Source organism: Thalia democratica, chromosome 2 (assembly GCF_965202585.1).
Source record: "Thalia democratica chromosome 2, ktThaDemo2.hap1.1, whole genome shotgun sequence".
In the NCBI taxonomy this organism is placed as follows: Eukaryota; Metazoa; Chordata; class Thaliacea; order Salpida; family Salpidae; genus Thalia; species Thalia democratica.
In genome coordinates, this window is record NC_139166.1 from 56,311,727 (window position 1) to 56,334,077 (window position 22,351).

General features: G+C 24.6%; 2 non-coding genes across 2 annotated transcripts; both read left to right on the top strand.

Annotated features, from left to right (window-relative positions):
- Positions 1-14,284: 14,284 nt before the first annotated feature.
- On the top strand, positions 14,285-14,366 carry Trnas-aga (transfer RNA serine (anticodon AGA)). Its single transcript has one exon. It is a non-coding gene; the product is annotated as a tRNA-Ser (tRNA).
- Positions 14,367-20,038: 5,672 nt separating this feature from the next.
- On the top strand, positions 20,039-20,111 carry Trnav-cac (transfer RNA valine (anticodon CAC)). The gene has a single exon. It is a non-coding gene; the product is annotated as a tRNA-Val (tRNA).
- The last annotated feature ends 2,240 nt before the right edge of the window (positions 20,112-22,351 follow it).

Here is a 22,351-nt window from a genome sequence, read left to right on the forward strand (position 1 = left end):
TTAAAATAAAATAAGCAAATTGAGTTTTGTTTAAATTAATAATTTTTTTTGACAAAAACAGAAGTTAACTATTGTAGCTGTTGTAATATTTTGTTTGTTTCATATAAGTCAAAAGCTTGTATCTCTTTTTTTTCTAAAAATGTAAGAAGAAAATTGCTTCTTACAGTGCTTTTCGCAAGTCTGGGTCAGATAAAGAGAAAAAACAGAGCAGGAGAAACTTTAGAGCTAATTAGAGTAAAACGCCTGCAAATAGTGATGCAACTAAGAAATAGTTTAGACAAATAGAAAATAATGATATATAAATTATGTTTAAAACTTTTATATAATTCAAAAAAAAAACAATTTAAAGTATAATTTATGGAAGTACACAGCCATAACAGAACTGTACAATGCACAATAAAAATTTCATCAGACGGATTTTCTCCTTTCTAAATTTATTTAATTGTCTGACTATTTTGCATGCTCGTTTTTTTCTGTGCAAAGTATTTTCGTGCAATTTTGTACGCTGGTGCAACTTTAACACTTACCCATGTAAATATTATTTATTTATTTTTATTTTTAATCTTGTCTTATTTCTTATTTAAGTTTAGTATAATTTTAATTTAATTTAAGTTTACATCAATACATGTTTATTCTTTAAACAAGGAATATTTTTATTTAAATAAAATATTAGTTTTATTTATATTAAATACTTTATAAATTTATATTAGTTTTTCAACACAAAAAAATTAGTTTCAATAAAAAAAAATTTAAAAAATTAAAAAATAAAAAATAAAATAAACTAAACTCAACTAAATTAAATTAATTACACTAATACATGATTATTATTTTATTTATAAAATATACAGGTATTAATATATTTTTTCTTTATTTATTTTAAGTTAGTATTTTTTTTGTGCAAAATTGACCCTCCGTGCAAAACTGTCTGTCGTGCAAAATTGTAACTCGTGTAAAATTGAGCTTCCGTGCAAAATAGTCTTCGTGCAATTTTGTCCCCTCGTGCAATTTTGTGCCCGCGTGCAAACTAGTCTTCGTGCAAAAGTATCTTCGTGCAATTTAGTCCCCACGTGCAATTTAGTAACCTCGTGCAATTTTGTCTTCGCGCAATTTAGACCCGTTCCCGAACATTTATAGCTATTATAAGCATTAGTCTTTAGAACAAACGTTAGCCAGTACGTAGTGTTCAATATATAATGTATACATTTGTTTTTTTAGGCTATTTTAAATTGTCGAGTTTCAAAACACTACAGTTGCTTCATTCAAGTTATTGTTTGTAAACTTCAGATCTTCAAGTTCTAGTTGAATTGTACTGACCTTTACATTAATAAACAATTTGTACAAAAAAAAAAGCAGTATGAAATAACTATGAAACATTGTATAGGACAAATTTCAGTGCAAAAATTTAACTTCCCTCTAAACAAGCAACAAAAAATTACAAAACTACAAACAAAAGACTATAACATTAAATAATTATTAGCTTGTTAAATTTTAAAATAAACTTTTAAGTAGTTTTACACTTTAAAATTTTAGTTTAAAACGTAAAAACGGTGTTTTATTTAGTTTTCTTAAAACTTAAATGAACTACTAATGTTTAGGAATGTATTATTACTTTGTTATTTACTTTTTTATGTTCTAAAACTTCTAAGTTTTATTTAAAGTTTTATGTACTAGAATATTTGTGACCTGAACAAAGTTTAAGCCCTAAACGATTACTACACTAAGTAGTTTACGCATTAAAATATATTAAAAAACGTGTTTATAAAAATTTAGTTTGTTCAATAGTGTGTGAAATTAAAAAGCATGGTCAGTACGGGGATCGAAACCGCGATAATCGCGTTATTAACACGACGCTCTAACCGACCACACATTGATGAACAATTTTGATGTTTTATAAATAACATACAATTTTATGACAATTAAAACGGTTCTGTAATAATACATTGATTTAGCAATGTTTTTTTATTAATATACTTATAAAAAAATTACAACTGGTTATTAGTATGAAAAAATAGCATATTTTATTATTATTTTTAAATTTTTTTTTGAAAAGTTAAATTAATAGTGTATTAGAAATTTTGATTTAAAATCATATTTTTTATGAAACAACTAAATGGTTTATATATGTTAGAAAATAGTTATTAATCTTGTATTTTTTTAAAGACGTATAAGTATGACTAACAGTTACAAATAGTTACTTCAATCAATGGTTTTAACAATAAAATCTTTATAAAGTTATTTTCTGAACAACTTAACAGTATATACAGTGATTTTTTTTTAAGTTTTATCGAGATAGTTGAAAGAAACCTTTTTGAAGGAAACACTTTACTTTTAGCAGTAGTTTTTAAGGCTTAGCATAAGTCAATCTTAAAACTAAATTTAACATTTACAAATTGATGCCCTTTAAACTTAGCTTGTGCTAAAATGCTAAAATTTAGAATGAAAACAAATAATTTTTTAAAACTACGCTACTGCTGTTTTTGTGTACCTAATTTTCATTTTTGTTCGAAAAACCTTTGGAATTTTTAAGTAAAGGGTTAGTTATAAAATTGAAATTAAATTTTCAAATATATAGCCCACTGAAATATTTAATTACTTAATATTGTAATTTAATTACTTCATTAAACAACTTTACTACTTGATTAGATTTGATCATATTCATATATGTTTGTGATAGAAATAGTGTATTTTTATTGAAGTTTAGTTTTAATATAGAATGATAATTATTACTTAAGTAAAAGTGCTAGAAATTTTAATACGAAAAATAATATACAATTTTAATAACAGGGTTGCCATAAAACCTAGAATTTAACAATTTCCTGAAACTGAAAAAAACCTGAAAAACTTGGAACTTGAAAAATAAAAAAAAAACCTGGAATTTAAACAATTTTAACATGTTCAGTAGTAAAATTTTGGTTTGACACAAAAATCTATCATAAAGATAAAACACTTTTGTCATTATCAATTTTTTTTTATTGAAATACACGTTTTATTGAAATACAATTTAAATTTTTAATGTTTTTATGATATTTAACTTAGTTTCTTTCCTTATACTTAACTTTAAACTAAAGATAGACCCAAAAACTTGTTCGTTTATAAACCTGGAGAAATCATTCATACATAATCTATATAATCATAAAATGCATTTTAACAAATGTTTTTTTTTTTTTTGAAGCAAGTTTAAATCTTTGATTGTTACTTTTCAACTAATTTAAAAGTTTATGAAGTATTTATAAAATTTGTAACGAAAAAAAAGTGTTTACCACTAATGAAATTGTTATATTTATTTCTTACTATGTTGAAATAAAAAGATTTCTTGAAATTTTCAAATTATGAAATATTTTGCATAAGAAATAAATCTTAATCATTAACAGAAATAATCAAGTTTGATTTTAAAAGATTACAATATAGTTTAAAAATAGTAGTATTGTCATAACTATTGTTAACTTAATTTCAACTATTTTGTTAATGAGATTTAAAAAAACAGAAAGTACAGTTTTATTTATTTAACTGTAATCAAATAAAAATAAATTTCAATAGAATTTTATCTCGCACTACAAAAATCAGAATATTTAGTTTCAAATATACTTATGGTTTTCAACATTATAAAAACAGTACTATTAAAAATATATAAATAGTAAGTTTCAATGCTTTTGTTTATTTCAATTATAAAGGGAATTACTTCTATTAACTAATTCATTTAAACAGTTTTTTTATTATATTAAAAGCATAGGAGGATAAGAGCTGTTTTTCTACAAAAATTGTATGTAGATAGTATATAAAAACTTAAGTTCAAACTAGAAATTTACTTTTTTTTAAATGTAGAAATTATTTTACTTTTGATCTAAAGTCATTTAAATTAAAAGTTTTTGATAAAAACGTATGGGCCAAAGTTTTTTCATGGTCAGTTATTTTTTAAAACTTTAAAATTAACTAAAAGTGTATGTTCTCTTTCGTAATTAAAGCTAATTTCCAAAAATCAAAAAAAAATTCTCCTTGCATTGTGGAAAAAATCCTATAGTAAAGATTAAAAAAGCATCAAAAAACTAAAGCTTTATTACCAACATAAAAAGATTTTTTTTTTCTTTTAAGAACAATATATTTTGACTCGACTCAAAAATTCAAAATTTCTTAATAGCATTGTTTAGTATTCAATTGAGGTAATACTTAAAAAAATTGAAAAAATTCTTAGAAGCTGTTGGAGAAGATATATTTTAATAAAGCAGTCTTTTTTTTTGCTTTTTAACTTGGCCCTTCCATAAGGATCCTATTGAACTCTCTCATTTTATAACTATATATCTAAAAAGATAGTTTTCATTATAAAAAATAGTATAAATTTAAATACTTTTATATTAAGATCAACGTGCAAAAAAAACTGTGCTTAAATCACCACCCTATGCTCTTTTAAATAAACTTTGAACAGATTTTTGAATTTTTAAGTATAACATTTGCTTAAAACTTTTTTAATTATTTTATGATTTTTTGGTAGTTTAAATATAATTGTGTAATAAAAATCACTTTAAATTTTGTTTTGTTTTCATTTAATTTACTATGGTTTTTTTATAAGTAAACAACTTAAGGCATAAATTTAAAACAAGTTTATTAAAATGTATACAACTATAAGCTATGAATAAATTTTGTTATTATTTAATTTTAGTATACTTTATTCTAATTTTTTTAGGTTTTAAACTTTACCATAATGAAAAACTAAAAATCTTAAGTTATAAAATATAATACTTATTTGAAAACATATAATATGCTAACTTTCTGAAAGTTTTGTTTATATAGCTATGCTTTTGATGATAGTTATTCTAAAGTTAATTTTAGATTAAAGCTTATCAAACAAAAACTCGAATTCATTTTGGATTTTTAAAATATAATTATAATGAACTAATTTAAGTATTAAGTTTATAAAATGTTAGCAAATATTTTTTCAAATTTATTTTAAAGTTAAAACAAGTTGTAGTCATCATAAATACTACATATATACTACAAAAAGTGCATAAAGGCATAAAGAGAAAATTTTTAAAATACCTGTCTTTTTTTTAATTACTAAAGGCTATTATATAATGACTTTAAATATAAACTTAAGTTGTTTTATTATAGAAGATAATAGTTACAATTAAGTTTTGAGTAACAGTTATTTTTATAAAAAGTTTCAAAAACAAATCTATGCATTAAGTTATGCAATTTTTTCTCTTTAATTTTCTCAGAAATTTATATATTAAAAAAAAATATTTTTCTTCATTTTTAAGTTAGAGACCTCAAAATATTAGGAAGTATTTTTTGCAATATTTGAAATTCTGACCAGACAAATAAAAAATACATTTTTAGATGAATATTTCATGACTAAAAAGTAATGTTTTATTTTAGTTAAAAGTTTCAAAACTGAGAAAGTTTCAAAAGAAAACAATCAAAAATTGTTTGATGAGATTGACATACAATGAAATTTTTTCGACTTTTATTTTCGAGCCTATAAAATGCTCAAATATTTATTGTAAAGGTTACTTGGAATTTAAAAATACATAAAAAAGTAACTACAAGCTTAGTTATTCAAATAATATTAGACTTTAAAAGTTGTTATAAACTCCCCTATGTCAACAACAATAAGATAGTGATTAATATATTAAATATGAATTCTGTTAATAAAATTTGAAGTATTAAGATTTATTGTTCTGAAAATTTACAAAGTTTGCAGTTAAACTGATGTTTTACAATTATTCAGCTGTTATAAATAAGACTGCATTATAAAAAGCTTGTATCTTATTTTTTATAAAACAAATTAATACAGCTTGTATAATTTAAGTTAAAAACAATGTTTTGTGCAATCATGAATTTAATATGATTTTGAAAAGTAAGTTTATATTTTTTTGAATAATGTTTAAATATGTAAATATTTTATAATTTTTAGTCTATTTTAAGAAACGAAACTTTTATTTAAATATATAACTCAAAAACAAAGAGGTTGGTATTCATACAACAATAATTTTACCATTTTTTTAGATCTGAAAAGTATTAACATGGAATTGTTGGTTTGTGTTTTTAATTAATTATATATACTCAATATAAGTGTTTTTAAATGTAGAAAGTAGTTTGCTTAGACTTAAACTTACTGTAATGTACATAAAAACTAAAATGAAAAGTCAAAGTATCTAAAAATGAAGGAAAAAAAGTATTCAGATTTGATAATGTTTTTAATAGTTCTTAAATATTATTTTTACCAATAAACTATTGATAACTTTTACAATAAAAATTATACAGTAAAGTTTCGACGTAAAAATATTTTACTCAATAGTTTACTGTGTCCAGCTTTATAGATAATTAGGTTATTTTTATTTAGTTATTATGCTTCATGAACGCATTTTAAAGTGTTTATTAACAAATGTATAAAATACTTGAGCTTAATATAAAAAATGTAATATTCATGACATATTCTACTTGACTTAGATAAAGAATCTTTTATGTTTAGTCGAAGATGTAGATTAATACACAATTCAATTACTCTAATATTATCTAGTTAACTATGTTAGATATAATTTTTTATAAATGATAACTAATTGTTGTTTGTATAAGCTAATTTATAAATTTTTTTACATTCAAAGCTTAAACTTTATAACAACTTATCATTAAGAGAATTAAAATATTTAAGTATTTACTAAAAATTAAATTTTTCAACGACTTGATTTTTTTAACTTACCAAAGTTCAATTCATACATAAAAAATTATAATTAATTTCGGCATAGGTTAACTTTTTTTTAACTTCAATTCTGAAAACTTGAAAAAGTTTTAGAGTTCTATCAAGCTAAATCACAAGCAAAGTTCTCAAAAATGCTTAAAGCTTTTAATTTAAATTTCTAAAGTATAAATGGTTTAACTCAAATGAAATTTTGTTGTATATATGACCAATAATTAAAAACTTAATTATTTACATGATACGTATTTATACGATTTCTAAGTTTTAGTTAGATTAGTAAATTTATAATCATATATATTTTAGGTGTTTTAAATTTTCATACTTATGCAATAGTAGGACATGCAAATTAAACAATATTTAAATTCCAGACTTTTTTTTCTTCAAGCACAATTTATTACAGCCATCTTAAACAAAACCATTCTTGCTATTGAACTCTTTCAACATATTAACTATAACTAGAGGTAATTAGTTTAAGAATAGTACATTAAAAAGAGCAATCATTAAATCACATTATTTATATTAAGCTCAAATATTTTATACATTTGTTTATAAACACTTTAAGAAGCGTTGATTCAGCAAACCTGGCGGCGCAACGTCTGGCTCCAGAATTAAAGTTTTGGTGTTCATATCATGCCCAGGTCACTTTTTCTAACTAATTTCTCTCATTTTATATGAAAATTGAAGCTATTAGAATTTTTCTCACAGTGTTTCTTTTTAATACTGCAACATTAATAGACACTACAAATTAGTTTGGTCAAACAATATGCTATCAACAGAAACAACTAAATATCTGATAAAAATTGTTCGAAGTTAAAACCACAGCAAAAACATATATACTAGTTTAAGTCTCAGCAAAGTGTACCTGTTTAAAAATATATTAAAAAAGTTTCAAGTTTTTTACTAAGTTTAATAAGCACCACAAATCTCACTTTCGTTTATAAGTTGTAAAAAACAATTAAATTTATTAAAACTAATAAATAAATACTTTGTTCCTTTATTTTTGTTAATTGTAAACTTCAAACTAATCTGTTATGAGTTTGTAACAAAATGTGTATCCACTTAATTTGGTAAATTCATCATAAACTCAACTTGATTTACTATATTTTATACTTAATCTTACTTTTTTACTAATTTATAAGATACAAACCGTTATTTAAAAAACAGTAAATCTAAAATAAAATGCTTGGAATTAAAGCAAAAAATTTGGTGTGTTTTTTACATTGAGAATTCTTTTACTACTGTTCAAATTGTTCGACTGGGTATGTAACTTTTTTAATATTTCTATTAGTATAAGCTAGGGGTGGGAAACGTACGGCCCGCGGGCCGGATTCGGCCCGTAGAGTGAAAAATTCCGGCTCCTGACCGTTTTTTAAACTTTAATGGGATCCGGCCCGCAAATGACCGGCCCACAGCAAAGTGACAGGCCTGTAAAGGGTAAATATTATAAAACTTTCATAAAACTTTGTATCATATTAAAAAAAAAAACAAAACTGTAAGAATCTGACTTTAAAAACATGCTAAAAAATAGCTTTATAAATTAATGTGTACTAATAAATACACTATTTTGTCCTATTATTTTGTGTTGTTCTATTCTAACTTAGTTGGAATATCTATTTGTCAAATTATCCCAAGCAAAGTGTTTTTTTTTCAAGTACGATTTTTTACAGACGTACCTTAGTCAATTACAAAGTCAATTCTATTTATTGACAATTTTTAAACATCTGACATGTTTCAATCTGCATCTTAAGTTGTCATACATAAGGGATTCAAAAAACTTATCAACTGTATCCATAAAGTTAGATTCCGGCCGAATCTGAAACTTTTATTTAAATTAGAATCCGTCCGGATCCGGATCTCGACTTAAAATTAGTATTCAGTAGGACTCGGATCTAATCTGTCATTATTCGGCTGGATCCGAATACTGGATCCGGTAAATCACTAATTCGAAATGCTCCGGCCCGCAAACAACTTTTTTTTTTTCCGGATCCGGCCCGTTGATTGAAAAACGTTGCCCACCCCTAGTATAAGCTAGTAGTAAAACATTTGAATATGCTTGGTGCTAGACTAGATACATTAATTTCTTAAGTTTTCAAAGTACTTCATAACATTAAACTAATTTTTTTTTTTTAATAAATAAATTACCAAATAATTAATTATAAATATACAAATATATGACTATAAGAGCTTTTTTTTTTTTCATTTAAAGGTAGGAAAACATTAGAAGAAACCCACTCTCCCCTCTACAACGATAAACGTTTTCTGAAGGTAATATATATGTAAAAAGGTTTAAAACTTTATATTGTAGTAAAAATAAAATTAAAGAAAACTTCACAAAATGTTTTTAAAGAATTAAATTTAGAAAAATTTTGTCGCACAAATTATTTTAATGAAAAAAAATATTAAACCAAAAACACGACGAATTTTCAAATTAAGTAAAGAAAAGAGTTGAGAAATATGATATATTGTGTAGTGTAAACCAAAGTTTAGATTAATAATATACTAAACAAAAAATATTTGAATGAAATTTGTTTTAAACAACTTTCTGCTACATTGAATTTTAATATTAAGAAATATGCACAAGTTCAATTTATATACATAAAATTCAAATCAGTCCTTACCTATTTTTAATCCTGCGCGATTTGCGCCCACTTTACTTTAGTCAAGATAAAAAAGCATTATTGTATAAATATCAATAAAACCTTACATTTATACTGCTTTTAAAAAACTGTGTCAGCTATTATAGCGCATTAAGCACTTGATAAAACTTTTCAACTATTAGGTATTTTAAGTAGCTCGACAAATTAAAGGTGAGACACAACCGAGATCCGAACTCGGGATCTCCTGTTTACTAGACAGGCGCTTTAACCAACTAATCCATGGCGCCTCTTGTTCAAATTAAAATGTTCTCATATATAATCGCATAAGTCAATCATGATGTGACAATGCTTTTGTGAATTTTAATCGTTTACGTTACATTGACAGTAATATTCCTTTGACTGAATTTAATTTTTCTGAAAATTTTATGGAAATAGTATTTGATTTTATTATTTGATAGCTTTTAATGATTAAAAAAATGTTTTAAATGTGGTTTAATACTTAAATAAAATTACTTCATTAAACTGCAATCTAAAGTACTCACTCTAATTAAATTGCACTTTTTAAAATTAAAGTGTAATCTCACTATGACCTTAGATAAAATTTATTTTATTTAAGCAAGAACTATTATTTAACTTTATTTTATCAAAATTTATTGATCAAAAATTTTAATGAGTTAAAATTAAAAGTTTTAGCTATGCATCATACTTTTTTATAACTATAAAATTAATAAAAAGTTTTTTTTTAATGTTTTTTATTTTACTTAAAGTATTGGAAAGTTTTTATTTTTTAAATAAGGGTTTATGTGTTTTGTTTAGTTTTAAAGCTTGTCAATTGTAATTAAACATATTTTTTTCTTTAGTAGTATTTTTTATTAATTAATTTTTTTTGCTGGAAATATTAAGTTTTCTTAGATTTATTAACAACAAAAAGACGACGAAAACTGGTATTTGAAGCCAAAACTAAAGGAATCTACATAGAAAGATGTTAGTTTAACCTTGTTTTTAAAGTATTTATGTTTAAAACAAATATTGAATTTTATTATAGTTTAGTTTGAAATACCAAACCTGTAAAATAATTTTTAAGTTTTACGCGAAGGTTTAAACATATTTTCAATTTTATCATTACAAAAAAAAACTACTTAGTTTCGTTTTAAATTTTCTTGAACGATTTAAATAAATAAAAGTATTTTGAAGATTTATTAGCTATTCTTATGTGATACATTTTTGATGAATATTTTTTGAACTCTTCTATAAAGTCTACTAAGTATTTCATTTCTACTAAGTTATAAGTTTTCATGTAAATCTTCTGTATAATAAGAACATTAGTATAATGTTGATTTATTTAAACAAAAATATTCCAAGTTTTATTTAGTCTTATTTATAGCTTATGTATACACCGTTTAAACGTTATAACGTTTTGGAATAGCTTTCCAAAAAATTCTTAATATCGTTCTTAGACATAACTATTACAATTTTACATAACTGTAGAATATAAACTGTATACCACATGCATTAACTTTTTAATTACATTAGTTTCCTTATTTAACTGTTAACTATTATACATAGAGTAACCTTTTTTTTATCTCGAAAATTTTCACAACTAATTTGCAAGCTAATATGATAATTTGTAGTATAAGAAAAACACGTAAGTTTTTTAAGTTTATAACTAATGCTTACAACTTAATATGATAGTTGATTTAATATTTATGAGCTTTAAATAATTCTAATTTGCTAAAATTAAGTATAAACCTTTAGTAGTATATTTTTTGCTTAAGAAATGCTTTTTAGATTTTGATTAGATAGTTTTAATTACATTTTACAGCTAATTGATAAAGTACAAAAGTTGATACGTATTAGTACGTTTTGTTAATAACTCAGTTTATTCTCAACTAAAACTTTATTAACTTTAGATAAAAATTTATTAAAGTTCAAAATAATTCTTTAAAAGCTAACATTTATAATCAATTACTTGGGAATGATGAGCGGCCGTTGGTAATTATGACGTAATTAAGTACTCAAGCATAAGATAAATACCTTACATTCATCGCTTCTGTAGCTCAGTCGGTAGAGCGTTGGACTCTTTATCCAATGGTCGTTAGTTTCGAGCCCCGCGTTGGGCGTAGTCCTATTTTTGACTTCGTTTGGTTTAAGTTACTTTTTTTTTTACTGAGTAGGTGTCAATTTTGCACGAGGGAACACTTTTGCAGGTTTGAATTTTTTTTTTTAAACTTTATTAATTTTAAACTTCTGTTTATTTTATTTTTACTATCACTGTTACCTTTACCCTCGGTCGTTAACTTGTTTTTTCTTGTTATTTTTTTATAATTTATTTTAATGTTATTTAATTTTTTACTTTCGTGCAAAAATTAAACTTCGTGCAAGTATTTTCGTTTAAAAATGCCTTTGTGCAAAAAGTCCCTTCGAGCATATTTGAATTTTCGTGCAATTTGACTCGTTCTCGTTTTTTTATGTGCATATTAAACATAACAATGCACGATTTAATTACTTATCATAGAATTTAGCTTCATTTGCTAAAAAAAAGTACTAACAAGTAAAGAAAAAAGTAGAAAGCGTCGATAATTTAATTGCTCGATGGAAAAAGTAACTTTTATCGCTTAACAACTTTAATTATAAATAAAAAAAATGCATCGACGGGGAGTCGAACCCGGAACTAGCGAAAATTTTCTGTAAGTTAATAATATAAAGCTACTTTCGATAACAAGCCATGCTTTAATAATATTTGGACTGTGACGTAATAATAAACAGTGAAGATTCGCTAGATTAGTTTTTAAGAAACTTACAGAAGGAATGGCGTAATGTTTTTAGCTAAGGTAAATAAAAAGCTACCATATTGTTTAATACAATATTTTATTTTATTCAAATCAATTTTTAAAGTATAAAAATTGTTAGCTGAAACATTTTTATAAGAAATCATCTAAAGATTAAAATTTTGAGAATAAATTAAATGATAGGAAGTTTCATAAATTATTATGTTATGGATCGATAAAAGTTAAAAGTAAACCTTCTTTCTGAATGTTTAGTTAAAGTGAATTATACTTACAATGTTTTAGCCAGTATTTATTTCGGCCATCATCAACAAAGTTGAGATGTTTTATGCCATCGAGATTAAACAATGAACTTCACCGCACGATCAACATTTTTTCAACGATTTTTCGGACTTTACCCACAAACGGTAGCTTCAGTGCTTCGTACTTAAGCCCGTTTGGTTAGATCACAACAGCGGTTTCTCGCGACTATTCCTGCCTGATGAGTCCTAATTAGGACGAAACCGGTCGTAGGATTGTCTCGGATGCTGTTGTTGTTGATCGAGCGGTGAAGTTCATTGTTTACTACAATGTTTTACTCATTTTAAATTGATTACAAAGTTGATCTCAAGACCATTTTTACGGTTTGATATAATACTATCACTCTAACATATATCATTACTTTTGCACATCTAGCTAAATCCTCTAATAATATAACTTAACCACCAATGACATTACCAGTAAATATGCAGCTTAAAATACTAAAAAAAGCTTTTAGCACTTACTAAACAACAATTAAAATAGAATCAAGCATTTATATGTGTTTTACTATTTACAAAAGTTTACAGCTCATCAAAATGGTCAATAAATAATCAAAATGTAAAATAAAAATAAAGTATTTACTAAGAGCAACTTTATATGTTTACTTAAAATTTTTATAAAATCAATACTGTTTTGATGAGCTGGAAAAACCAAATACAAAATGTATACAGCTAAAAGCTCAAAAAATGCTTCTGAACTTTGACTAAATACATACATAATAACTAAATAAACATTTTTTATTTAGATAAAGTTTAATTGTATTATGTTACTATTACATTTAGTTGTAGATCATCGATTATTCATATCATACCTTTTTATCTGCTTTCTCTAATTTCCTCTTCAAAATTTTAATAACCCTTTTACGTATTGCTTGCCATCATTATAAGTCTATAATTTCAAATTGTTATATTTGAATTTTGGTTATCATAATTTATAACTATTTAGGTTGAAACAAGCTTCAAAGGTGTAACGGTTAGCATTGGAGCCTTCCAAACATTAGTTTCAGGTTCAACTCCCGGTTGACGCATTTTTTAGTCAGTTTTCTTATGAAATTAACAGTGATTGACTTTTTAATTTTAATCTTTTAAACTATGAGCTTTAGTGGCAACTAATTTTTCTATTGTCACTACAAAGTTTAAGAGCTCGAAAATTGGCAATTCCGATAAGACACTAACTTTATTTAACACTTTTTCTAAAAGTATGATGTTAAATGTCCACACAAGTTTGTTTAAATTTTAATGTTTCTTCATTATAAATTTTTAAACAATAAAAACATTATTTATTTTTTTGGATAAAGTTTTGTTTTTGTGTTTTAGCTTACGTTTATTTTGAGGAAAATTTCGTGTGACGATCAAAATATTGTTGCGAACTATTGAACTAAAGACATAGTTGTATGTAGAAGTAATACTAATTTAATTTATATGAATTGTTTTGATTAAACAAAAAAGGTTAGACATCATTGATTTTTTTCAAGTTATTTTGTTTGTGTTATGTTTAAAAGTTAATACTTTATAACGAAAAAGCTAGACTATTAATGGAAAAATTAAATTTATTACATCTAAACTTTTATAGTACTTTTTTAATTATTTAGTTGTATCATACAACTTGTATGTAATACTTTTATTTAGACTGTAAAAAATTTAAACTATTCAATGTAGCAGTTGTCTCATAGTTTTTTTTTAGTAGAAGTGTCAACATATTTTATAAACTTAAAGTACATGATTACTAGCATTTTAATAACATTTTATTAATATTTAAAACACAAAATTAGAATAATACGCTATTTGCTTTTTGCAGGAAATGACAAAATTTAGCAATGCTTCAAAGTTACAATGCAATACATGTATTATATTTGAGCTTATAACGTATATTAAGTGTTTATATATGCGTGATATCGCCCCCACCCACAAGTCGTTGTGGCCGAGTGGTTAAGGCGATTGACTAGAAATCAATTGGGCTCTGCCCGCGCAGGTTCGAATCCTGCCGACGAAGTTTTTTTCAGATTTTCATGATTTTTCAGACATTATCTATTTTTCCTATGTATGCTTTCAAAATTACAATTAAATATTTTAATTGGACATGAATCATTAAAGTAAACGACAAGTCTAAACATTTTAAAATAATTTACTGTGATAACTTTTATAATAATGTAATATTTGTATTTCTAATTTAATATATATACTGAATTAAAGTTTTAGTCATGAAATTATTACTTAAAGCACTTAAATAAAAGAACCAGATTTAAAATTTGTAATACTAAACAAAGCTAGTTTGCTTTTGGAAAATAATATCTTAAAAAAAGCTGTGTTAAGTATAAATATAACAAATTTGTTACTTTGATATTTAAGTTATTTTTACTTCAGTATTTTTATGTTGCTTAAAAGCTTTGAAGAAATAATTCAATTTAACTTCTACAGGTACAAAGTATTGGTAAAACGTAAAATTTCTTATTAACTTGCACTTATATTTTACACAACTTTATTAGTGTTGGTACAAAATTCATATTTTAATATTTATGTTTTCTCCCAACAGGTAAAGACAGTAGCAGCTTGTGAGTTTTTAAACTGCAAAAAACATAAAAACTCAACAAAACCCACCAGTTTCACTTGATAGGTAAACTAGATTTGTGATTATAAATTATTTCAAAGCTATTTGTATCTTAATTCCACCAGCTACACTTGATAGTGGAACATAACAAACTACCGTATTTTGACGTGCCAACTTGCCTTATCAGATATCAAGTGGAATTGTATTCAAATTATTCACAGACCCATGTTCACATGCGCAGTATGTTTCATTGTTGCTATTAATGTTAGTTTATATAATAATACTTAAGTGATGATTATAGTGATCTTTAATATTATGTTTTAACTAACACAAGGTAAACCGTTATAAACTAACTAAAACATTCATGACATAATATTACAAGCTTTAAGTCTAAACGTAACTATTCAAACTTGTAATTAAAAATATCATTAGGAACTTATAATGCTTTTGTAAGCAATAACTTTTTATTCAAACATAACATTAAAAACTTGTATTTTGCTACAAACTTAAAATTTAAACTTAAGAATTTAAACTTACAATCTAAAAACAAACAATTCAAACTCATAATGTACTTTAACTAAAAACTATATTTCAAATGTAACTGAATTTAAGTTATTTGAACGTAAACAGTTTAACTTGTTCTTATTTCAGGATTATTTTTTGATAGAAAGCTAGATGTATGTTAAAATTTAAAGTGTTTATGTGTACAAGATTTATAATTAGATTTATAGCTGCCAATTTTTTGTAGAAGTAGACAGTATTCAGTTTATTTAACTTTATTTTTAGCACATAAATACTTCTGTGAAAGTTTACAAATCAAGTTTTATATTTTTAACACAATAAAAGATGCAACATAAAAAAAGTTCTACTTAAATACACACACAATAACTTTTACATTTTGAGCCGGTTTTTACGTTACGGGGAGAATTAAAAAAAAAAAATATTAGAAACAAAAATGCGAAGAAATTGTCGTTTAATTGGAACCATCGCTTTCTTATATCTGATTTAAGAGCTTTTGAAAATAAAAATTGACCTTTGGTTGTAATGCTTAAATTGCTTTAAGTTGAGTTGTTGTTGTTTGTCGGTAAAAATGTACACTTACTGGTAGTTTGTACCTAAAATATTTTTTTAAAGTTTTTCTTCTGTCTTTTAAGTATTTGATTCGATTTTTTTTGATAGAGTCAAAACTTTGTTTAACTTTGTCTATGAAAATTAGAAAACCTGTTGAACTTAATAAATTATACTTTCTAACCTTGATCTTGCATTAAGTGTGTATAAAACACTGAACTAAAGCTATTATCACCAATTTCTAAATAAAATTCAAAGATTACCTATCTTTGTTACATGGCCTTATTGAAAGCTAATACTTAAGTTTTGTATTTTGTTCATAGTATTTAGCATAGCTGAATAGTCACTTGTTTCAATAACCATTTAGTTGCTACTCGAAATAAACTTAAAAGACTTAAAATTATACTTCGGCGTACTAAAAATTGAAGCTATAGAAGGTAAGTTTAAAAATTATAACTCTTTCAAATTTTACGTGCTAAACTTTTGTTATGTTTTTTTAAAAAGTGAATTATGAATGATTTTACACTTCATTCCAAATTGTGTAAAGTTAAAAAACTATTTTTATAAAAAGTGTATATCAACATAGCAAGCTAACCAAATAACTTTATAAAAACTCTTTTCTAATACGTACTAACTCTATAGTATCTGTATTATAACTGTTTTTCTACAATTCCCACTTGAAATTATTTCAACACAGTATAAACAGTTACAAAATAATCCTGACTACTAGATACTTAATAAACTTGTGTATTTGTTTACTTAATTTTTTCTAACACAGAGAAACATACGTAAGTTTTAAAAAAGTTCTACAAAAACTTTTTTTAATATATATTCTAACGAACTTGTTTCTTTAAGATATATACTTACAAGCTATTAGATTAGATAGTAAATTTTGTATGTTTATAGTTAGTTATAGTGAGGCCAGCATAATTACCATATATTTAAGCAAACACTTTAGCACTCTAAATACCATAAGTAGTTGTTCTCTACCACTTTAGCATTAGTTTTCATAAAAATATCTATATTTTACCATACCGCCCTTATTTTAAGTCTACTTAAACCACTTAAGCTATTATTTTCACAAATTCGTAAAATTTCGATTGTTGTTTTCCTTATTAGTACCAAATTTTCAATATAAAATCGGTATTTTTACTGATCTTGATATACGCCGTGTGGGTCGAGGCGTTGGGACGTCGGACACGGGGTTGGATGATTTGTAAAGTTGTGGGTTTGAACACGAGGGGGATTAAATTAAATTTGGGATACAAACTACAAACAATTGTTGGAGCAATCTCACCTTATTGTGGGGAGTTTTTTGCATTTTTATTTGTTTATTAGTTTCAATGTATGCTTTTTCAAAGTTTTTCTAAATATGTACTAAAAATCCTGCTTATAATAATACTATTTACATTTTTAGAAACTTTTTATATCTCTCACCATTTGCTTTTAGGACTTTTTATGATCTTTTCCTTGTATCTTAACACCTTGATCATTCTTTTTTTATGTTGACTGAAAGTGTAAGCTACTTTAATTTTTTTATAGCTTGTGAATAGGAGTAATGTAGAAAAACACTGGTGTTCTACTATTTTTAATTTTTTTTACTGAAATTTTATTTGCAGACTTTTCTTTTTTTGTATATCTAGCTTAAGCTTTGAAAAAAAAGTTAATTTACCTCTATAGACTTTAGTATTCTTAGATTTTGACTACGTGCAAAACTATTCTAACAAAACCATTTTATGAGTAAACTTTTATATTTAGTTTACATAGGAACAATTTTAACATTAATTTTTAAGTTTTAACTTTGTTAATTCTTTTATCAAAATAACCTACTACTGTAAAATACTTGCTTTAATATTTTCATAAACTTTTTATTTTAATTTGTTTTAAAGTATTTTATACATAAGCATTTTTTATATTTTTAGCAAAGATCGCCTACATAAGTTTTCAAAAACTGTTGTTTTCAACTCCTTCATTAGCACCTCTACGTCACCAAAATTTTTCATACCTTTCTCTTTTATTCTGAAAACAATGTTCAAAACACAGTTAGTCTAAGTTGCTCTCATAACTTATTGTGAGGTCGCCCAAATTTATCAAAGAATTCAATACATAGTGTAAATAAAGTTTTAAATTTCAAAGGGATTAAAGCTTGTATTTGATAAATTGGTTCTAAATATTTACAATTGATATAGTAATATAAACAAATGATACAGTAATAATGCTTAGAAACCTCGAAAGATACATATTGTTAAAATACAATGACAAAAAAAAAGCTTTTTTACGGAAAGTATGTATACTTAAAGGTCTGTCTGAGTTGAAAAAAGCTGAGTCAGAAAATTTTATAACGCTTTTTTATTTTTTTTTATTTATACTGTTATCCCTAACCCGCTTTACCTGAAAATTAGTCAAAAATAAATTTTAAATTATTATAACAAAAAATACGATAGAAAAATTTTTTTTTGCCAAGTTATCTTCTTTTCAGCGCAGACTGATTTTTAAGTATACTAGCCCTTAGTTACAACTTATGGCTGTAAATTTGATGTTTATTTGCAAAAGCTGTTCATTTTAAGACGTGCATTTTACTTTGTACTTTCATTTATATTTTCATTTATATTTTAATATACGTGTGACCACAGAGTATGAAGTTTATAATTATATTGAATTAATATTTTTAAATCAAAGTATGTTTTGATTAATTGATGGCTGAGAAAACAAATTGAGGTATTTATAAATGATAAAACTAACTGTAGAAATAAATTGCTAAGTATATGATAAAAGTTTCTAACTAATAAAATTTTTTTATTTAATTTTACAAACTGATTTAAGTCGTGGATTTTACTAATAAATTACCACATCACTATACTACAACTAAACTAAGTATAACAATAAACAAATAACTAAAACTCAATAGTCACTTAAAGCTTGTAAGCTTGCCCTAAAAGTTAAGTTAAAAAGTTTTACTGATTGAAATATAAATTAAGTTTGAATTTTTTTAAACTAACTCATCTTTTGATTAAAATTAATACTAACTTGAGCATTATTTTATGTTTACAACAACTTTCCCTCAATTAAATATTTATGTTTTGTCACATAGTTGTACAATTATGTTTTGCTAGCTAGTTTAAACTTTAAATAGTTTTGTCAAAGCTCATAAGTATATATCTTATACTAATATCAAAATTCTAAATTAGTTAAAGAAAGAAAGTTTACTTTATCATAGTTTGCACTCTTAGAAATACTACATGACTAAGAAATTGAAAAACTTTTAAAATTATTTTAACATGTTGTTTTTATTTCCTAGTTGTCAGCATAATAGTAAAACTTCAATTTATTTTGAAAGTATATTGTTAAAAAAAAACATCTATATTTATAGTTAAATGAGAGTCAATTGTTTAAAAAATAAGTCCAGTTTTAAATATATCTAAGGGTAGAACTTAACCTAATTTAATTTATAATAAAACCAATCTTATAGCAATTATTTCTTTATATTATTATAAGTTTCATTTAGACTAGTAATTTGCTTAGTATATTTAAGTGTCATATTTTAAACTTAAACAACACAAAAATAGTGTACAGCATCTTTACCTTTGTACTATTGAGTGTATTCATAAGCTTTCAAAGATCATCAAACCATAAGTTTTCATTAGACTAAAACCGATTTTGTCTTTATTAGGACTCATCAGTCAGTCACAACCGAAAAACCTCTGTAGCCTTCTATCTACAGACGGTTTATCATGCTTTCACGTAAATCAACCATTTGTTGGCATTTATCAGTGACTTCAGTATTGTCTTTTGCAGTAAAACGTTTAACACATTGTCCACTAGACAAGACATCTGGTACGCTCGTATTATATACAATCAACAAAAACTGATGATCAGATGGAATGACTGAAGTCTGATGATCAAGTTTTTTGTTAAACTTGAGCTTGTCTCACGGCACACAATAGGGCTTCTGCAGACTTTCGCCGATTTTTTTGTTGTTTGAAGCTTTCAAAGAGGGTTAATTCAATTTAGAGTAAATATATAAACGCTATATTTCGCCCTTCTCAAGCGTTTCAGTAGTGTAGTGGTTATCACGTTCGCCTCACACGCGAAAGGTCCTCGGTTCGAGCCCGGGCTGTAACATTTTTACTTTCGTTGTACAAAATGATTTCATTTTTGTCAAACTTTTTTATTGAGTGTTTCGCTTTTATTGCATGTATTAAATAGGTAAATTTTTGTTTGTAAGCTAGAAAGTTTAGTAAAGTTATGTATCTGTTTAGTTCTGGTTTTATTTATTTTAAATTGTATAACTTTAGATTTTCTAGTTTTAATTAATAAGTGAACTGCTGATATTTTTGATAAAGGTATGTAAACATTTATAATAAAAAAAATAGTTTAAATAAAACATTGCATTTCTTAACATCGATGACAAAACTAATATTAATATCGAACAAGCAAGTTTTTTATTTTATAATACATACTTTTTTTTATTTATAGCTTCAGATAAACTATTTGCAAAAAAAAGAAAAAAATCTACTAGTATTATAGATACCTTTTGTTAAAAAAAAATAGTCTAAAAACAAAGAAAAAAGCTTTTATTTTAAGGTTCGTAGAAGTTAATGTTTATAAACAAGAATATTAATTCGAAAAGTATAACTTTACTTAACAAAACAGTTCAGTAGATTAATTTAAATTTTTTTTTATAAACTTTGTGTTGTACTTTATTTTTACACTACTTTTCTTTATTCAACTGACGAACGTTTCTCTGTTTTTAACAAATTAAGACAGTTCTGCAGGTTTATTAAAGTTTTCCTATTAACTTTGATAACTGTAACTTGGAAGCTTTAGATAAATCCGTAAAAATGTATTAACTTCATTAACACAGAGAAACGTGCGTCAGTTGAATAAAGAAAAGTAGTTTGCAAATTGTTGTTTTTCTGCGAAGTTTTTTTTGTTAGGATTTTTATTAGCATGCTTTTAGCAAGTGTATTTCAGTTGTTTATTAAATATATAAGTTTAATAAACTTGTCATAACAGCAATTCTAAAGCATTTTATGTAATCATTAAGTATTACATGTAGGTTTAGGTATTTAGTTTTATATTTATCTACTTTTTCTGACTATACATATTTTAATTTAAATACAATTGGTTTTATAAAATAAGATACGACTAATGAAAGTCTAATTAGAAACTGATACAAATAATATTTGGTAATTAAAAAAATTCAACATAAAAAACTTGTAGATAATTTTGAAAGCAATCTCAATTATTAAATTTATATATTAATTCATATAAACGACAATTTTGATGTTATTTTCTAAATATTATTGTTTTTTATATATAATTATAACTTAAAAATACATTTTTTAAGTATTTAGGTCATGTAAAACAGCAATTTAAATGCAAATATCTGAAAAAGAAAAACTAAAAGCTAGTTTTCAAATATTTTAATGTGATTTTTAATTAGAGTAGTTAAAAGTTAGTTGACATGCAAAACTTTGAAAATTAAAAAAAATACTTTTTATGACAAGATTGTTTTATAAAGTACCTTTAAAAAGTATATATTATTTTTTTGATGAGTTTTTTAAAATTTAATTCATATATAACAATAAACAAATACTAAAGATTTTAATTTTAAAAAATTTAACAATACACAATGAATTAAAAAACAAGTTTAATGATATATTTTATTTGTACTGTAGCTTCATAGTACTCAATTACTACTTTAGCTTTTATGATAATTAATTTATTCAGAAACATATACTATTAACAATTTAACAAAAAACATCGGCGAAAGTCTGCAGAACAGAAGTCCGGACTTTCGTTTGCCGTGAGGCAAGCTCAAATTTAACAAAAGGGTAATTGGCATGATAAACAATTTAAGGACATAACATAAAATAAAACTGTAGAAAAACATTATCGACTGTTTAAGCAAGTATCATTCATCTTAAATTCGATAACATCATAAAAGGACTTGAAAAAGTTTTCTACTGACAATTATTTGATGAAGTTTATATACGCACTATATTCTTAACGTATATGTAGAAGACAGGCCGAGTGGTCTAAGGCGCTGGATTTCGGCTCCAGTTATTTCGACGGCGCGGGTTTGAATCCCGTCTCTGCCTCTGACGTTTTCAATTTAATGCTATGAATACAAGATGTGCTTTGGTTTTAGCTTCACTATTTTTCTAGTTATACTTCCACCTACTTGATCAGGATGACTAAGCAATCTAAATAGTTTGCACAAATTTTGTTAATGTATAAAAGTTTTGTATGTTAAGTATGGAAGTTTTTATCTTTTAAATAAAATACGTTCTAATAGTTACTAATCAATTGTAACTAACATAATTCGTTTAAATTACAAGTTAAAAAAAAAACTTTGA